This window comes from Solanum pennellii, chromosome 2 (assembly GCF_001406875.1).
Source record: "Solanum pennellii chromosome 2, SPENNV200".
Lineage (NCBI taxonomy): Eukaryota > Viridiplantae > Streptophyta > Magnoliopsida > Solanales > Solanaceae > Solanum > Solanum pennellii.
The window spans coordinates 12,254,720-12,273,815 of NC_028638.1; positions in this window are offsets into that span (position 1 = coordinate 12,254,720).

Below are 19,096 nucleotides of genomic sequence, written 5' to 3' on the forward strand. Positions count from 1 at the left end.
GTGATCTGAAATTCTGACTTCAAAAATGCAAATACTTTTGGTGGTCGTTCGTAAAGACCTTTGCTATGCACCCGGTTGGCCCTCACGTCCATGCTGGCCCATTTTCAAGGAAATTGAGCCTCGAAGCGCGCATACCACCCATTTTGTAGTTGAACTTGTGTTAAAACTCACCATCTTCTGACTTCAAAAATGCAAAAATTTCTCGTGGATGTTTGTTAAGACCTTGTCTATGAAGCCAGTTGTCCCTAACACCCATGCTGGTCAATTTTAAAGGTCAAAAGAGCCTCGAAGCGCGCATACCCTCATTTTGCCAATTATCGTGTGCTATACCTCACCATCTTTGTTGGTCATCCGGATTTCCTACATCGAAAATGCAAAAATTTCACGTGGACGTGTGTTAAGACTTTTGCTATGCAGCCGGTTAGCTCTCACGGCCATGCAGACCCATTTTCAAGGTCAAACGAGCATCGAATCCTGCATACCCCCATTTTGCTGATGATCGTGTGCTAAAGCGCAGAATCGTTGTTGGTGATCCGGATATCCAATTTCAAAAATACCGAAAAATCTCGTTGACGTCCGTTAAGACCTGTGCTATGCTGCCAATTGTCCCTCAAGGCTATTCAGGCCCATTATAAAGGTCAAACAATCACAGAAGCGCGCATACCCCTCGTTTTGCCGATAATCATGTGTTATAGCTCACCATCTTAGTTGGTCATTCGGATTTCCAACCTCAAAAACACCAAAATTTGCGTGGACGTGTGTTAAGACCTTGGCTATGCAGCCAGTTGGCTGTCAAAGTTATGCAGGCCTATTGTCAAGGTCAAACAAGCCTCGAAGCGTGAATACCCCCCGTTTTGCTGATTATCATGTGCCATAGCTCACCATATTTGTTGGTGATTAGAATTTTCTACTTCAAAAATAAAGAACTTTCACTTGGACATCCATTAAGACCTTGTCAATGCACCTGTTTGTCCCTCACGACCATGCTGGCCCATTTTCAAGGAAAGTGAGCCTCGAAGTACACATACCCCCATTTTGTTGATTATCTTGTGCTATATCTCTCCATCTTTTGGCTTCAAAAATTCCAAAATTTCTCGTGGACGTTTGTTAAGACATTTATATGCATCCAGTTGGACCTCATGCCCATGGTGGTCAATTTTCAAGGTCAAAAGATCCTCGAAGCGTGCATTCCCCGTTTTGAGAATTACCGTTTTCTATAGATCACAATCTTTGTTGGTGATCTGGATTACTAACGTCAAAAATGCAAAACTTTCACATGGACTTGCGCTAAGACTTTGGCTTCTCAGCCACTTATCTCTCACAGCCATGCAAGCCCATTTTCAAGGTCAAACAAGCACCGAATCCAGCATAACCCCGTTTTGCCGATAATCATGTGCTATAGCTCACAATTGTTGTTAGTGAACCGGAGATCCAATTCCAAAAATGCCAAAAATTCTCTTTAACGTTTGTTAAGACCTGCACTATGCTTCTAATTGTCCCTCAAGGCCATTCAGGCCCATTTTTAATGTCAAACGATCACCAAAGCGCGAATACCCCTCCCCCCATTTTTCCGATAATCATGTCTTATAGCTCTCCATCTTTATTGGTCATCCGGATTTCAAACTTCAGAAACACAAAACTTTCGTTTGGACGTGTGTTAAGACCTTGGCTATGAAGTCACGCAAGCCTATTTTAAAGGTCAAACAAGTCCCGAAGCATGAATACCCCCTGTTTTGCTGATGATCCTGTACTATAGCTCAATATTTTTGTTGGTGATTAGAACTTCCAAATTCAAAAATAGAGAACTTTCTCTTGGAAATCCATTAAGACCTTTGCAATGTAGATGGTTTTCCCTCACGACCATGCTGGCCCATTTTCAAGGAAATTGAGCCTTGAAGGGTGCATACCCTACATTTTGTTGATGATCTTGTGTTATAGCTTACAATCTTCTGACTTTAAAAATGCCTAAATTTCTTGTGGACGTTTGTTAAGTCCTTGTCTATGTAGATAGTTCTCCCTCACGCCCATGCTGGTCCATTTTAAAGGTCAAAAGAGTCTTGAAGCATGCATACCCTTAATTTGCCAATTATCGTGTGTTATATAGCTCACCATCTTTGTTGGAGATCCGGATTTCCGACATCAAAAATTCGAAAATTTCACGTGGACTGTGTTAAGACTTTGGGTGCGCAGCCGGTTAGCTTTCATGGCCATGCAGTCCCATTTTAAACGTCAAACAAGCTGCGAATCCCGCTTACCCCCTGTTTTGGCGATGATCATGTGCTATAGCTCACAATATCTGCTGGTGATCCGAATATCCAATTTTGAAAATGCCAAAAATTCTCGTTGAAGTCCGTTAAGACCCGAGCTATGCTGCCAATTGGCTCTCAAGGACATTCAGGCCCATTTTAAATGTTTAAACGATCACCAAAGCGTGCATACCCCCCGTTTTGCCTATAATCGTGTGTTATTGCTCACCATCTTTGTTGGTCATCAAGATTTCCAACTTCATAATCACCAAATTTCATGTGGACATGTGTTAAGACCTTGGCTAGGCAGCTCTTTTGCCCTCACAGCCATGCATGCCTATTTTAAAGGTCAAACAAGTTCCAAAGCGTGAGTACCCCCCGTTATGTCGATGATCCTATGCTATTGCTCACCATCATTGTTTATAATTATAATTTCCGACTTCAAAAATAGATAAATTTCGTTTGGATATCCATTAAGACCTTGGCAATGCAACTGGTTGGCCCTAACGATCATGTAGGCCAATTTTAAAGGTCAAACGAGCCTCAAAGCGCGAATACCTCCTTTTTTTCGATGAACATGTGCTATAGCTCACCATCATTGTTGGTGATCCGATATTCTAACATCAAAATTGCTGAAATTTCCCGTGGACCTCTTTTAATACCGTCGCTTCGTAGCCAGTTGGCCATTACCGACATGCTATAAAATTTTAAAGGCAAACGAGCTCCGAAGTGTGCATATCCACCAATTTGTCGATTATCTTGTGTTATGGCTCACCATCTCTGTTCATGATCTAAAATTATGACTTAAAAATGCAGAAATTTCTCGTGCACGTTTGTTAAGAATGTGGAAATGCAGCCAGTTGTCCCTCACACCAATGACGGCCATATTCAAGGTCAAAAAAGCCTCGAAGAGCGCATACCCCCTATTTTCTTGATGATCCCATGCTATAGCTCACCATCTTTGTTGCTGATCCAGATTTTTGACTTTGAATATGCAAAACTTCCACGTGGAAGTCTATTAAGACTTCTATGCAGTCGGTTAGCTCTCACGACTATGCCTGCCCATTTTAAAGCTCAAACAAGACCCGAGGCGTGCATACCCCCCGTTTTGTTGATGATCGTATGCTATAGCTGACACTCTCTGTTGGTGATTCGGATTTCTAAAAATTCTCAAATTTCTTTATGGCATCCGTTAAGAGATTGGCAATGCATCCAATTGGCCCTCAAGGCCATCAAGGCCCATTTTAAAGGTAAAACGAGCCCAGAAGTGCGCATACCCCTCATTTTACCGTTAATCGTGTGTTATAGCTCACCATATTTGTTGGTAATCTAGATTTCTGACTTCAAAAATGCAAACCTTTCGCATGAACGTGTGTTAAGACCTTGTCTATGAACCCGGTTGTCCTTCACGCCCATGCAGGTTATTTTTCAAGGTCAAACGAGCCCTGAATCGTGCATACCCCCCGTTTTTCCGATGATCATGTGCTATAGCTCACCATCTTTTTTGGTGCTCCATAAATCCGACTTTACAAATGCCAAAATTTCTCGTGGAAGTCCCTTAAGACCTTTGTTACTTAGTCGGTTAGTCTCCACTTTCATGTTGACCAATTTTATAGGTTAAACAACCCCCAAAGCATGCATACCCTCTGTTTTACCGATGATCATGTGCTATAGATCACCATATTTGTTGCTGATCTGAGTTTCCTACTTCAAAATGTCTAAATTGTCTCATGGATGTCCGATCTTGGCTATGCAGTAGGTTGGTCCTCACGACGCTCATTTTCAAGGTCAAACGAGCCTCAAAGCGCACATACCCCCCGTTTTGCCGATGATTGTGTTCTATAGCTCACCATCATTGTTGGTGATATAGATTTCAGACTTTAAGGATGCCAAATTTTCTCATTAAGATCCGTTAAGACCTTGTCTATGCATATGGTTGTCCCTCACGGCTATAGCGGCCCATTTTAAAGGTGAAACGAGCCCCGAAGCCCGTATACCCCTGTTTTTTCCGATGATTGTGTACTATAGCTCAACATCTTTGTTGATGATTTGGAATTTCAACTTCAAAAATGACGAAATTTCTTGCACACATTCATTGAGGTCTTATTCATGTAGCCGGTTATCTCTCACGGCAATGCTGACCAATATATGGTCAAACAAGCCCCGAAGCGCGCATACTCCCCGTTTTGCCGATGATCATGTGCTATAGCTCACCATTTTTGTTGGTGATCCAGATTTCAATTTCAAAAATGCCAAAATTTCTCATGGACGTCCTTTAAGATTTTTGATATGCAGATGGTTTGCCCTCACGGTCATGTCGGTCCAATATAAAGGTCAAATAGCGCAGAAGCACGCGTACCCCCTGTTTTTCCGATGATCGTGTGCTATAGCTCACCATCTTTTTTGGTAATCCGGATTTCCAATTTCAAAAATGTTGAAATTTCTCATGGATGTTTGTTAAGACCATTTCTATGCAACAGGTTGGCCCTCACGGCCATGCCAACCCATTTTCAACGAGAAACGAGACCTGAAGCGTGCATACCCCCGTATTGACATTGATCGTGTGCTATAGCTCACCATCTTTGTATGTGGTTGGGATTTCCAAGATGAAAAATGATTAAATTCATTATGGACGTCCAACAAGATCTTGTCTATTATTCCGGTTGGCTCTTGCGGCCATGCCGGCTCACATTGAAGGACAACGAGCCTCGAAGCTCACCATCTTTTTTGTTGATTTAAATTTCCAACTTACAAAATGCCGATATTTCTCATGGATGTCTGTTTAGATCTTGGCTATATAGTAGGTTACTCTCACGAACCCAATTTTAAAGGTCAAAGAAGCCTCAAAATGCGCATAACCCCTGTTTTTCCGATGATCATATGCTATAACTTACTATCTTTGTTGGGGATACGGATTTTAGACATCAAAAATCCCAAGCGTTCATTTGGATGTTTGTTAAGGTGTTGTCTATGCGTATGGTTTTCCCTCACGGCCATGCCGCCCCATTTCCGAGGTAAAACCAGCCCCAAAGCGCGCATACCCCCTATTTTGCTAATGAATATGTGCAATAGTTCACCATCTTTCTTAATGATCCATAATTATAAATATTAAAATGCCGAAATATCTTGTGTATGTCCTTTAAGACCTGGTCTATTCATTCGTTTGGCCTTCACGGACACGCCAACCAATTTTCAAGGTCAAATGAGCCCCAAAGTGTTCAAACCCCCCATTTTATCGATGATCATATAATATAGCTGACAATATTTGTTGGTGATCCAGATTTTCAACTTAAAAAATTGCAAAAATTTCTCTTGGATTGCTGTTAAGACCTTGGATACACAGCTGGTTGGCCCTCACAACCATGCCGATTTATTTTCAAGGTCAAACGAGCCCCGAAGCGCTCATACCCCCCTTTTTGGAAATGAAATGTGCTATAGCTCACCAACTCTATTGGTTATCCAGAATTATGGCTTCAAAAATGCCTAAATTTTTCGTGGACATATGTTATGACCTTGTCAATGTAGCTAGTTGGCCTTCAACGTCATTCCAGCCCATTTTAAAGGTCAAACGAGCCCCAAAGGATGCATACCCCCCGTTTCGCCGATTATCTTGTGCTATTGCTCGAAGTTTTTGTTGGTGATCCGCATTTATAACTTTAAAAATATCGATATTTGTTGTTGACGTCCATTACAAATATGTCAATTCAGCTGGTTGGCCCTTACGTCCATGCCGGCCCATTTTCAAGGTCAAACGAGCCCCGAAGCGTGCATACCCCTCGATTTGCCAATGATTGTGTGGTATAGCTCACATCTTTGTTGGTGATCCAGATTTCCCTCTTTAAAAATGCAAAAATTTCTCGTAAATGTCTGTTATGATATTAGCTATGCATCCGGTTTACCCTCACGGCCATGCCAGCCAATTATTATGTTCAAACGAGTACTGAATTGTGCATACCCCCCATTTTTGCAAAGATCGTTTCCTATAGCTCACAATCATTGTTAATAATATAGATTTCAAACTTCGAAAATGCAAAAAATTCTCATGGACATCCGTTAAGTCCTTGGATATGCGTCGTTTGTCCCTCACGGAAATGCTTACCCATTTTAAAGGTAAAACAAGCCCCGTAGCGTGCATACCCCTTTTTTTCAATGATTATGTTATATAGCTCAAAATATTTGTTTTAATCCGGATTTTTGACTTAAAAAACTCGAAATTTTCTTGTGGATGTATGTTAATACCTTGGCTATGTAGCCGGTTTTCTATCATGGTCGTGTCGGCCTATTTTTAAGATCAAACAAGACCTTAAGCGCGCATACCCCTTGTTTCACCGATGATCGTGTGCTATAGCTCACAATCTCTGTTTGTGATACGGATTACCAACTTCAAAATTAATGAAATTTCTCTATAATGTCCATTAAGGTCTTGTCTATGAAGCTAGTTATCCCTCACGGCCATGCCAGCAAAATTTTCAAAGTCAAACGAGCTTCGAAGTGTGCATAACCCCTATTTTGCTGATGATTGTGTGCTATAGCTCACCATCTTTTTTGTTGATCCGGATTTCCAATTTAAAAAATGTCAATATTTCTCATGGATGTCCATAAGAACCTTGGCTATGCATCTGGTTGACCCTCACGGCCATGCCAGCCACTTTTAAAGGTCAAACGAGCTCCAAAACGCACACACCCTTTTTGCCGATGATCTTATGATATAGCTCACTATCTTAGTTGTTGATACAGAATTCCAACTTCAAAAATTCCAACATTTATCGTGGACGTTCGGCAAGACCTTCGCTATGAAACCGACTGGCCCTCACTTCTATGCCGGACTATTTTAGATGTCAAATGAGTCCCAAAGCGTGCATACCCCCATTTTTGCTGATGATCGTGAGCTATAGCTTTCAATCTTTGTTGGTGATATGAATTTTGAACATTAAAAATTCTCATGAATGTCCATCAAGATCTTGCCTATCTAGCAGTTTTGTCCTCACGATCCCTATTTCAAAGGTCAAACGAACCTCAAAGCGCGCATACCCTCTATTTAGCCGATGATCACGTGCTATAGCTCAACATCTTTGTTGGGGATCCGACTTCTAAAATGCCAAACATTTGTGTGGACATCCATTGTGACCTCCTCTATACAGCCGGTTTGCCCTCACATCCATGGAATCCCATTTTCAAAGTAAAACGAGCCCCTAAGTACCCATACCCTTCGTTTTGCCGATTATCACGTGCTATGGCATACCATCTTTGTTGGTGATCTCGAATTCTTAATTCAAAAATGATGAACTTTCTCTTGGACGCCTGTTAAGACCATTACTATGAAGCCGCTTTTCCCTCACGGCCATGCCGACCCACTTTCGAGGTCAAACGAGCCTTCAAGCATGCATACCCCCCATCGTGCCGATGATCGTGCCTTATAGCTCACCATCTTTTTTGGTGATCCGAATTTCCCACTTTAAAATGCCATAATTTCTCGTGGAGATCCATTAAGACCTTGACTATGCCGCTCTTTGTCTCTCACGTCCGTTCTGGTTCATTTTAAAGATTAAACGAGCCCCGAAGCGCACATACCCTCCGTCTTGCCGAAGAACGTGTGCTATAGCTCATTAACATTGTTGGTGATCCTGAGTTCCAACTTCAAAATTGCTAAAATTTCTCGTGAATGTCTGTTAAGACCTTGTCTATGCAGTAGGTTGTCCCTCACATCCATGACGATCCATTTTAAAAGTCAAATGAGCCCTGAAGCGCGCATACCCCCGTTATTCCAATGATCGTGTTCTTTAGCTCACCATCTCAGTTGGTGATCAAGAATTCCGAGTTTAAGAATGCTGAAATTTCTCGTGGATGTCTTTTAGACCTTGGATATTCACTGGGTTGTCCTTCAAGTTCATGCTCGCCCATTTTCAAGGTCAAACAAGACCAGAAACACGCATAACCACTGTTTTGCCGATGATCGTGTGCTATTGATCACCATCATTGTTTGTGATACATAATTTCTACTTAAAAAATGCTTAAATTTCTCGTGGATTTCTGTTAAGACCTTGGCTATGCAGTCGGTTGTCCTTCAAGGCCATGCCGGTTAATTTTCAAGGTCAAAAAATCCCTGACACGTGCATACCCTATTTTGGCAATGATCTTGTGCTATAGCTCCTATCTTTGATGGTTATCGGGCGTTCCATCTTTGAAAATGCCAAAATTTCTCGTATATGTCCATTAAGACCTTAGATATGCAGCCGGTTGATCCTCACGTCCATGCCGGACAATTTTTAATTTCAAAAGAGCCCCCAAGCGTGCATACCCCTTGTTTCATTGAAGAACATGTGCTATAGCTCACCATCTTTGTTGTTGATATAGATTTCCAACTTCAAATAATTCAAAAAAACTCCCATAGACGTCCGTTAAGACCTTTGCTATGAAGGTGTTTTGCCCTCCCACCAGTACCGACCAATTTTCAAGGTAAAACAAGCCCCGAAGCATTCATACCCCAGTTTTTGCCAATGATCTTCTTATATAGCTCAGAATATTTCTTGTAGATCCATATTTCCGACTTCAAAATTTCCAAATTTTCTCGTGGACATCTGTTAATACCTTGGCTATGCATCATGTTTTCTCTCATGGCCATATTGAACCATTTTCAAGTTCAAACAAGCCTCGTAGTGGGCATAACCCCCTGTTTTGCAGATGATAGGGTGCTATAGCTCACCATATTTTTTGGTGTTCAGGATTGCCGACTTCGAAATTTCAAAAATTTCTCAAGGACATTTGTTAAGGTGTTGTCTATGCATCTAATTATCCCTCTAGTACATGCCGGCCAATATACAAGGTCAAATGAGCCCCGAAACGTGCATCCCCATCCCCCGTTTTGTCGATGACCGTGTGCTATAGCTCACCATATTTGTTGGTGATCCGGATTTCAACTTCAAAAATGCTGAAATTTCTCATAGACGTATGTTAAGACTTTTCTATAGAGCATTTTTGCCTACACGGCCATGCCGTCCCATTTTCAAGGTCAAACGAGCCCCGAAACACGCATACCCCCATTAACTGATGATTCTGTGCTATAGTTCACCATCTTGTTTAGTGATACGGAATTCTAACTTTCTAAAAACCAAAATTTCTTGTGGACTTCCTTTAAGACATTGTCTATGCATTTTTTTTGCCCTCACAAACAAGTCGTCCCAATTTCAATGTCAAAAGAGCCCCACAGAGTGCAAACCCCCTATTTTGTCGATGATCGTGTGATATAGCTCACTATAATTGTTGGTGATCTGTCTTTCCAACTTCAAAAATTCTGAAATTTCTCGTGGAAGTCAGTTAAGACCATTTCTATGCAGTCGGTTTGCATTAATTGTCGTGCCGGCCCATTTTCATGGTCAAACAAGACCCGAAGTGTGCATACCCCTATTTTGCCGATGATAGTAAGCTATAGCTCACCATTCTTATTTGTTATCAGGAATTCCATCTTCAAAAATGCTGAACTTTCTCTTAAACATCCGTTAAGACCTTGGCTATGCAGTGGGTTTTCCCTCACGGTCATTCCAGCCTATTTTAAAGGTCAAACAAACCTTAAGCGTGCATACCCCCCATTTTGCCGATAATTGTGTGCTATAGCTCACCATCTTTGTTGGTGATCCGAATTTTCGACTTCAAAAATTCCGAAATGAATTGTGGATGTCCTTTATGACCTTGCCTATGCTGCCGGTTTGCCTAACAGCCATGCCGTCCCATTTTCAAAGACAAACAGGCCGTGAAGCGTGCATACACGTTTTGCCGATAATCATTTGCTATAGCTCACCAGCTTTGTTGGTGATCCGGATTTCCGACTTCAAAAATGCCAATCTTTCACATAGATATCCTCTAAGACCTTAGCTATGCATCCATATTTGCCTTCACGGGTATGGAGGATTATTTTCAAGGTCAAATGAGCCCCGAAGCGTGCATATCTCCCATTTTGACGATGATCATGTGATATAGATCACCATCTTTATTGGTGAACAAGAATTCCAACGTAAAACATGCTGAACTTTCTCGTGGACGTTCGTTAAGACCATTTCTGTGCAGTTGGTTGATCCTCACAGCCACGCCGGCCCATTTTCTATATCAAACGATCCTCGTAGCATGCATACCCCCCATTTTGCTGATAATCGTGTCCTATAGCTCACCATCTTTGTTTATGATATGAATTTCCAACATAAAAAATGCTAAATTTCTCATGGACATCTGTTAAGACCATGTCGTTACTGCCGCAGGCCATTACGACCATGTTGGCCCATTTTCTAGGTCAAATGAGCCCCAAAACGTGCATACCATTTGTTTTGTCGATAAAATATCTTGTGGACATCCAGTAAGACCTTGGCTATAACCCAGGTTGAACCTCACACCCTTGCCGGCCCATTTTAAGGTCAAACGAGGCTCGAAGTGCACATAACCCATGTTTTTCTGAAGATCGTGTGCTATAGATCACCATCTTTGTTGCGGATCCGGATTTATGACTTCAAAAATGCAGAAATTTCACGTGGACGTTTGTTAATACCTTGGGTATGCAACCGGTTGGCCCTCAAGCCCCGAAGTGTGGATACCCTTTTTTAGTCGATGATCGTGTGCTATATCTCACCATTAGTGTTGGTGATCCAAAATTCTGACTTCAAAAATGACAAAATTTCTTGGGGATGTCCATTAAGATCTAAGCTAGACAGCCGGTTGCACCCAAGGCCTTACCGGCCCATTTGGAAGATCAAACGAGCCACAAAGAACGATACCCCGTATTTTGTCTACAATCGTCTGCTATAGCTCACCATCTTTTTCTGTGATCTAGATTTTCCACTTGAAAAATGCCAAACTTTCCCGTGGACGTCCCTTATTATCTTGTGTATGCAGCCGATATGACCTCACAGTCATGCCAACTAATTTTTAAGGAAAAATGAGCATTGAACCACACATATCCTTTTTTTGCCGATGATCGTTTGCTAAAGCTCACCATCTTTGTTGGTAATCCGGAATTCCAACTTCAATAATGCTGAACATTCTTATGGACGTCTGTTAAGACCTTGTCTCTGCAGTGGGTTTGCCCTTACGGTCACACTGTCCTATTTACAAGGTCAAACGAGCCATGAGATTGGAAACCCACCATTTTGCTGATGATCTTGTGATATAGCTCACAATTTTGGTTGGTCATCCGAATATCCGACTACAAAAATACCAAAATTTCTTGTGGATGTTCCTTAAAACCTTCTCTATGGAGCCGGTTGTCCCTCACACCAATTCCCACAAATTTTCAATGTCAAACGAGCCCCTAAGCATGCATACCCCTATTTTGCCAATAACCGTTTCCTATAGCTCACCAACTTTGTTGGTGATCCGCATTTCCGACTTAAGAAATACCGAAATTTCTCCTAGATGTATGCTAAGACCTTGGATATTCAGCCGGTTGGCCCTCACGGCCATGCCGACCTATTTTCAAGGTCATGCAAGCCACGAAGCGCGCATAGTTCACCATCTTTGTTGGTGATCCATACTTACGATTTCAAAAATTCCAATTTTTTGCGTGTACATGCTCTAAGACCTTGTCTATGCAGCCATGTTTTTCCTCACTTTCATGTAGGACTATTTTCAAGGTCAAATGAGCCCCGAAGCGCGCTTACCCCCCATTTTGACGATGATCATGTGATATAGCTCACCATCTTTTTTGGTGAACAAGAATTCTGACTTAAAACATGTCAAACTTTCTCATGGACGTATGTTAAGACCTTGTCTATGCAGTCAGTTTGCCCTCACGGCCATGCCGACCCATTTTCAATGTCAAACGAGCCCCGAAGCGTGCATACCCCCCATTTTGCCGATGATTGTGTGGTATCGCTCACCATCTTTGTTGATGATCCGATTTTGCGACATCAAAATTGCAAAATTTCTCATGGACGTCTGATAAGACATTGCCTATGCAGCCACTTGGCCATAAAGACCATGTCGGCCAATTTTCTAGGTCAAACGAGCCCCGAAACGTACATACCTTTTGTTTTGCCAATGATCAAGTACTATAGCTCACCATCGTGGTTGACAATGCAAATTTTCAACTTCAAAAATGCCAACATTTCTTGTGGACATCCTTTAAGACTTTGGATATCCAATAGGTTGAACCTCACGACCTTGCCAGCCCATTTTCAAGGTCAAAGGATCCTCGAAGCGCACATACCCCCTGTTTTGCCGATGCTCGTATGCAATATATCAATATATTTGTTGGGGACCAAATGTCCGACTTAAAAAATGCTGAAATTTGTCGTGGACATTTGTTATGAACTTGGGTATCCAATCGGTTGGCCCTGACGGCCCTGCCTACCCATTTTAAAGGACAAAAAGCCCTGAAGCGTGCATACCCCTGTTTTGTCGATGATCTTGTGCTATAGCTCATCATCATTGTTGGTGATCCGGAATTCTGACTTCAAAAATACCAAAATTTCTTGGGGATGTCCATTAAGATCTTAGCTATGAAGTCTGTTTACCCTAATGGCCCTGCGGGGCTATTTTCATGCTCAAACGAGCCCCGAAGCGCGCACACTTACCGTTTTTCCAATGATCATGTGCTATACCTCACCATCATTATTGGTGATCTGGAATTCTGACTTTTAAAATGCCAAAATTTCATGTGGACATCCCTTATGACATTGTCAATGCAACCAGTATGACCTCACGGCCATGCAAGCATATTTTTAAGGTAAAACAAGGACTAAAGCGTGCATACCACCTTTTTTGCCAATGATCATATTCTATAGCTCACCATCGTTGTTGGTTATCAAGAATTCCGACTTCAAATATGTTGAACTTTCTTGTGGACGTCTGTTAAGACCTTAAATATGTGGTGGGTTTGCCCTCACGGTCATGACAACCTATTTACAAAATCAAATGAGCCCTGAGATTGCATACCCCTCATCGTGCAGATGATCGTGTGTTATAGCTCACCATCTTTGTTGGTGATCCAAATATCCGACTTCAAAAATGCCAAAATTTCTTGTGGATGTCCGTTAAAACCTTTGCTATGGATCCGGTTGACCTCAAAGCCATTCCCGCCAATTTTCAATGTCAAATGATCCCAAAAGCGTGCATACCCCATGTTTTGTCTATGCATCCGATTGTCCCTCACTGCCATGACGACCCATTTTCAAGGTGAAGCAGCGCACACACCCCGCGTTTTGCCAATGATTGTGTGCTCTAGTTCACTATTTTTGTTGGTGATCTGGATTTAGGAATTCAAAAATACCAAACTTTCGTGTGTACATACTCTAAAACCTTAGATCTGCATCCATGTTTTCCCTCATAGCCATGCCGTCCCATTTTAAACGTAAAACGAGCCCCGAATCATGCATACCCCCCATTATGCCGATGATCGTGTGCTATAGCTCACCATCTATGTTGGTGAACAAGAATTATCGCTTAAAAAATGTCAAACTTCTTCGTGGACTTTTTTTATGACCTTATACATGCAGCTGGTTTGGCCTCACAGCCATGCTGGCCCATATTCTTGGATAAATGAGCGCCAAAGCATTCATACCCCCCCATTTTGCCAATGATCGTGTGCTATAGCTCACCATATTTATTGGTTATCTGAATTTCTGAAATCAAAAATGCCGAAATTTCTCGTGTACATTTATCATGACCATGGATATGTAGTCTTTTTGCCCTAAAGATCATGTCTGCCAATTTTCTAGATTAAACAAGCCTTGAAGCCCCCGTTCCGTGTGTTTTTCCGATGATCGTTTAGGATAGCTTACCAGCTTTGTTTGTGATAAAGATTTCCGTTTTTAGAAAAGTTTAAATTTCTTGTGGATGTCTATTAAAACCATTAATCATTATCAAGTTTAACCGCACGGCCACGCCGACAGATTTTCAAGGTCAAACGATCCCCCAAGCATGCATACCCCCCTGTTTTGCTGATGATCGCGTGCTATAGCTCACCATCTTTATTGGTGATCTGGATTTCTGACTTCAAAAATGGTGAAATTTCACATGGTGGTTTTTTAAGAACTTGGGTATGCAATCAATTAACCCTTATCGCCATGCCAACCATTTTCATGGTCAAATGAGCCCCGAAACGCGCATACCCCCTAATTTGTTGAAGATTATGGGCTATCGCTCACCATCTTTGTTGGTTATTAGAAAATCTAACTTCAAAAAATGCAAAACTTTCTAGTGGACATCTATTAAGACCCTGTCAATGTTTCTGGTTTGTCCTCACGGCCATGCCAACCCATTTTCAAGGTCAAATAAGCCCCCGAGCGTGCATACCCCCTGTTTTGTCGATGACAATGTTCTATAGCTCACCATCTGTGTTGTTGATCCGGATTTCTATCTTCAAAATTGCCGAAAATTCTTGTGGACGTCCATTTAGACCTTGTCTATGCAACCAAATCTCCCTCAATGCCATGAAGGCCCATTTTCAAGTTTAAACGAGCCCCGAAGCGGCATACCCCTGTTTATGTGATGATCTTGTGCTATAGTTCACCATCATTGTTGGTGATCGGAATTCTGACTTCAAAAAATCCAAAATTTCTTGTAGACGTCCGTTAAGGCCATGTCTATGGAGCCGGTTGGCCCTCACTACCATGGAGTCTCATTTTCATGGTCAAAATAGCCCTGAAGTGCGCATACCCTTTGTTTTGCCGAAGATCTAGTTCTATAGCTCACCATCTTTGGTAGTGATCCGGAATTCCAACTTCAAAAATGTCGAAATTTCTCGTGGACGTCCGTTAAAACATTAACTATGCATCCATTTGGTCCTCATGGCCATGCCGACCCATTTTCAAGGTCAAATGAGGCCCGAATCATGCATACCCCACATTTTGCCAATGATCGACTAAGTTCAATAAAAAGGGGCTTATGTAAAGGTACCATATTTTAGTCATTAGTTATTCATAATGCACCGACAAAAGATGGCTTCACTATGGCTGCCACTCAATTGTCTAATAAGGATATATCATTCTTAACCTTATTTCTATATAGAAGGTTCCACATAATAATCATGCTTAGAAGGGCACCATCTTTGGTCTATTGATCATAGACTTTTATTCAACGGTTATACAAACACGTACAAGACAAAGGTTCCTAAGCCTACTAAGTCAAGATGTTCACATTCATAATGTTCATGTATCAAGTAAAGGACACAATGCTACCAAGGAAAGAGACACACATCTTCACATATAGCATATCATTCTATAAGAACATAGACATAACCAACATCATCTATAGGTCATCCTATATGCCGCTATAGACTAATCAATATAACCATTATAGAATCATTTAGTCAAGTAGGAACAATCATGCATCAACTCTAAGACTATAAACATGAACACACAGTAATAGTCATAGTCTAACATGATCACCTAACACCAATACAAGATACAAATACTTTCATATTACTCATATGTAGATAGATATGATCATAATTCACATAATTCAACTATACAAATAATAATAACATATCAAGTACTTATCGACAAGGCCACGATCATAATAATTCATAGCTCGTTCTAGAGTAAGCAGAGCCTCTCTAATATTTCCATTAGCCATAACCGGGGGAACCACCAGAAGCTCATTACCTCTTTCCACAATAGGGAGTGAGCATCTCTAGCACCTTGAGCCCCTTGAGAACCATAAGGAACTTGTTCAACTTGAGGAGGAATCTCCTCATTCACATCATTCTACTCCTTATATTTATCACCTATAACACAAGGAAAACCATAAAAAAAAGTGTACTCATAACTTTTTAATCTAGGACACGACATAGGAGTATAAAAGAAGGGAAACTCTATCTTCCTAAAGCCTCTAGCCCATAGATGTGTCGCTACTCGCACAGATGGTCAAGACTCCAATTGGTATGGCTTTTTGGACATTTGTTTCATATAGGCTACTTCATAACCTTATGCTATGATACCTAGTTTGTAAAGATCCGAGAGTACCCCCTCGATGTAAGGGACTTCTTTAATAGAAATATGGCGTACTCAACCTCTCGGAGGTATTGTATAATCCCTTGTGTACCATTCATTTCATACATGTATTAAAAGTAGTGTGGAATTAAAAAATTTAATACAAAATAATAATACTTTGAAATATATCTTTTCTAGAAAAACATAATGAAAGGATAAGTCTCAAATTCTCTATCTTAGACATACGAATATATTGGGACACGACCCATACTTTATCATATATAAAATAGATAACTCTATTACAATACTTTCAATATGGAAATACATCAAGATGTCCTGGAATCTTGTGAGGACATACCAACTCTTTAATTGAATGAACATTAATCCAAAAACTTGTACTAAGTATGGCATAATGCATAAAATCATGATAAATGGAATTTTGTATAAAATATGCTCTTCTTTAGTAAAACATCATAGTATAAGCATAAGAATAACATTTAACACCTTAGAAACATATAATATATCGCATAAGCATTTTATCAAATATTGAAGAATGTTAAAGTTAACTATGTCACTTTAGAGTTAAATAAGTTCAACTTCACAGGGAATGCTTTTAGCTTGCAACCCTCTCACCAAATGTTATCCTAAGACTCACTTAAGTGAGATGAAGAGAGACCTCCCGTACGCCCTCTCTAAGCACACCTAAACGATCCTTAAGCCTACCTAATATAAGATCATTCTTACTTTATTTGTTAAACTCCTAAACTAGAAATACTCTAAGACTGACCTATGTAAGATATGAAGAGACCTCCCTTACACCCTCTTCAAGCCTACTGAAGCAATCCTCTAACATACTCTACATAAGTACTTTGTCATTAACATTCCTTTATTAAAGTCATTATGTTCATTTAGTTATTTAGAAAAACATTTATTACTTATGGACATTCATATAATGGTCTGTACGAAAACCTAGGGCACTCACACACTAACATCTTCAAATCCTAATCGTGCAATGTCTGGATAGCATCCCATTTCACTACCTAAACTTCATTGTACTTATCCAACACTAGCATGTATCCCACATGACGAGAATAGGAAATAACTGACATAGACTATAATATCTAGGCATGGAATCCGGAGTCATAATCGTACTCCAATCGAGGGTGTTCAATCTGCCAAGGGTAGAACTAGGACTTATCCAATGTAGGCACATGTTTGAAGAATATCAAGGTCTTTTATGAACTCTAGTATCTTTCTCAAGAATAGATACATTGTACTCTAGTCTCCTTCTTAAGTAGATCTACAAACCACAACATATTCACTCGTTGCAAGCCTTTGTACTCATAGAGTAAGTTCAATAAATAAGGGCATATGAAAGGGAAAATCTCTTAGTCATTACCTAGTCATAATGCACCTACAAAAAATGGGTCCACTAAGGCTGCCACCCAATGGTCTAATAAGGATAGCTCATTCTTAATCTTATTTCTATATAGAATGTTTCACATAATAGTCCTTCTTAGAAAGGCAATATCTTAGGTCTACCGATCCTAGACTTTCATTCAAAATTCATCCATACATATACAAGATAAAGGTGATTAAGCCTAATAATTCAATATGTTCATATTTATAAAGTACATGTATCAAGTAAGGGACACAAGTCAACCAAGACAAGACACACATATTCACATATAGCACATCATTCGATAAGCACATAGGCATGACCAATATAATCTATAGGTCATCCTGTATAATACTATAGACTCATCAATATAACAATTATAGACTCATATAGTAAAGTATGAACATCGTGCATTAACTCTAAGATTACGCACTTGAACACATAGTCATAGTTTAACATGATCACCTAGCATCAAAGAAGAAACACATACTTTCACATTCCTGACATGCATATATATATATGATCATACTTTACATAATTCAATTATACAAATCATCACAATATATCGAGTAGTTGCTGATAAGGCCATGATCATTATAATACATAAAGTAAGGCCGATGAGGCCAACTAATTCATAAGTAATGGACATAACACTGCCACCATAGGTCGACCATACCAATCAAAACATCATTCAAGACCTAAATAATATGAAATAATGAGAATTAGAGAAGCGTACCACCAATCCATTCTCACCACTTCAATACATAGCTAAATCATCAAATATAATATTCAAAGGCCGGTACACATTGCCATGAACATCAATTCAATAAAAAAAATATAATACTCAGTGAATTTAAGCCAATTAATTATATATTTATAAATGTAGGATAAATTAAACATTAACTGAATACAATTATTACATCATTCAATATCCAACTGAAAACTACATTATAATTCATAAGTATAGAGAAAAGATCACTTAACACATAATATTGTAAAAATAAGGATTGCATGGGTTCATAGGAATTATTTCTTTAAAACATTGCATTACATAAATTCAAACCTAAAACATTGATTCAAAATCATTTATGCAAGAACCCATAGTTAGATCACGAAATTGGTCCATTCATGTTTTTGATTATCTTTGAAAATCATTGGCATTTTCTCCTTGAAGAAAGAGATTTCAAGGATGAATAACCATACCTTAATAATAATGAAAAGCCCAAACAATTGATGGAGGAAACTTGAGAAATTCAATCTTTTTCCTTGGTGCTTCAAAGCTTCAAAAGTGGAGGTTTTGGAGAGAGTGAATGGAGAGATTTGTTTTGAGTTGAGGGTATTACATTTAACTTGTGAGGTTAGGATTTTAAAAAGTTATAATAACCGTCAAAAATATAACCCTAAATTACCCAAAAGACCCCTACAATTATTGGACAAATTAACCAACTCAAAGTTTACTTAAAAATGACGCAACAAAATCTTTAACTTTACTACGGGTCACGGAGACACTTCCAAATTTTATTTTTTTAAAATTGTTG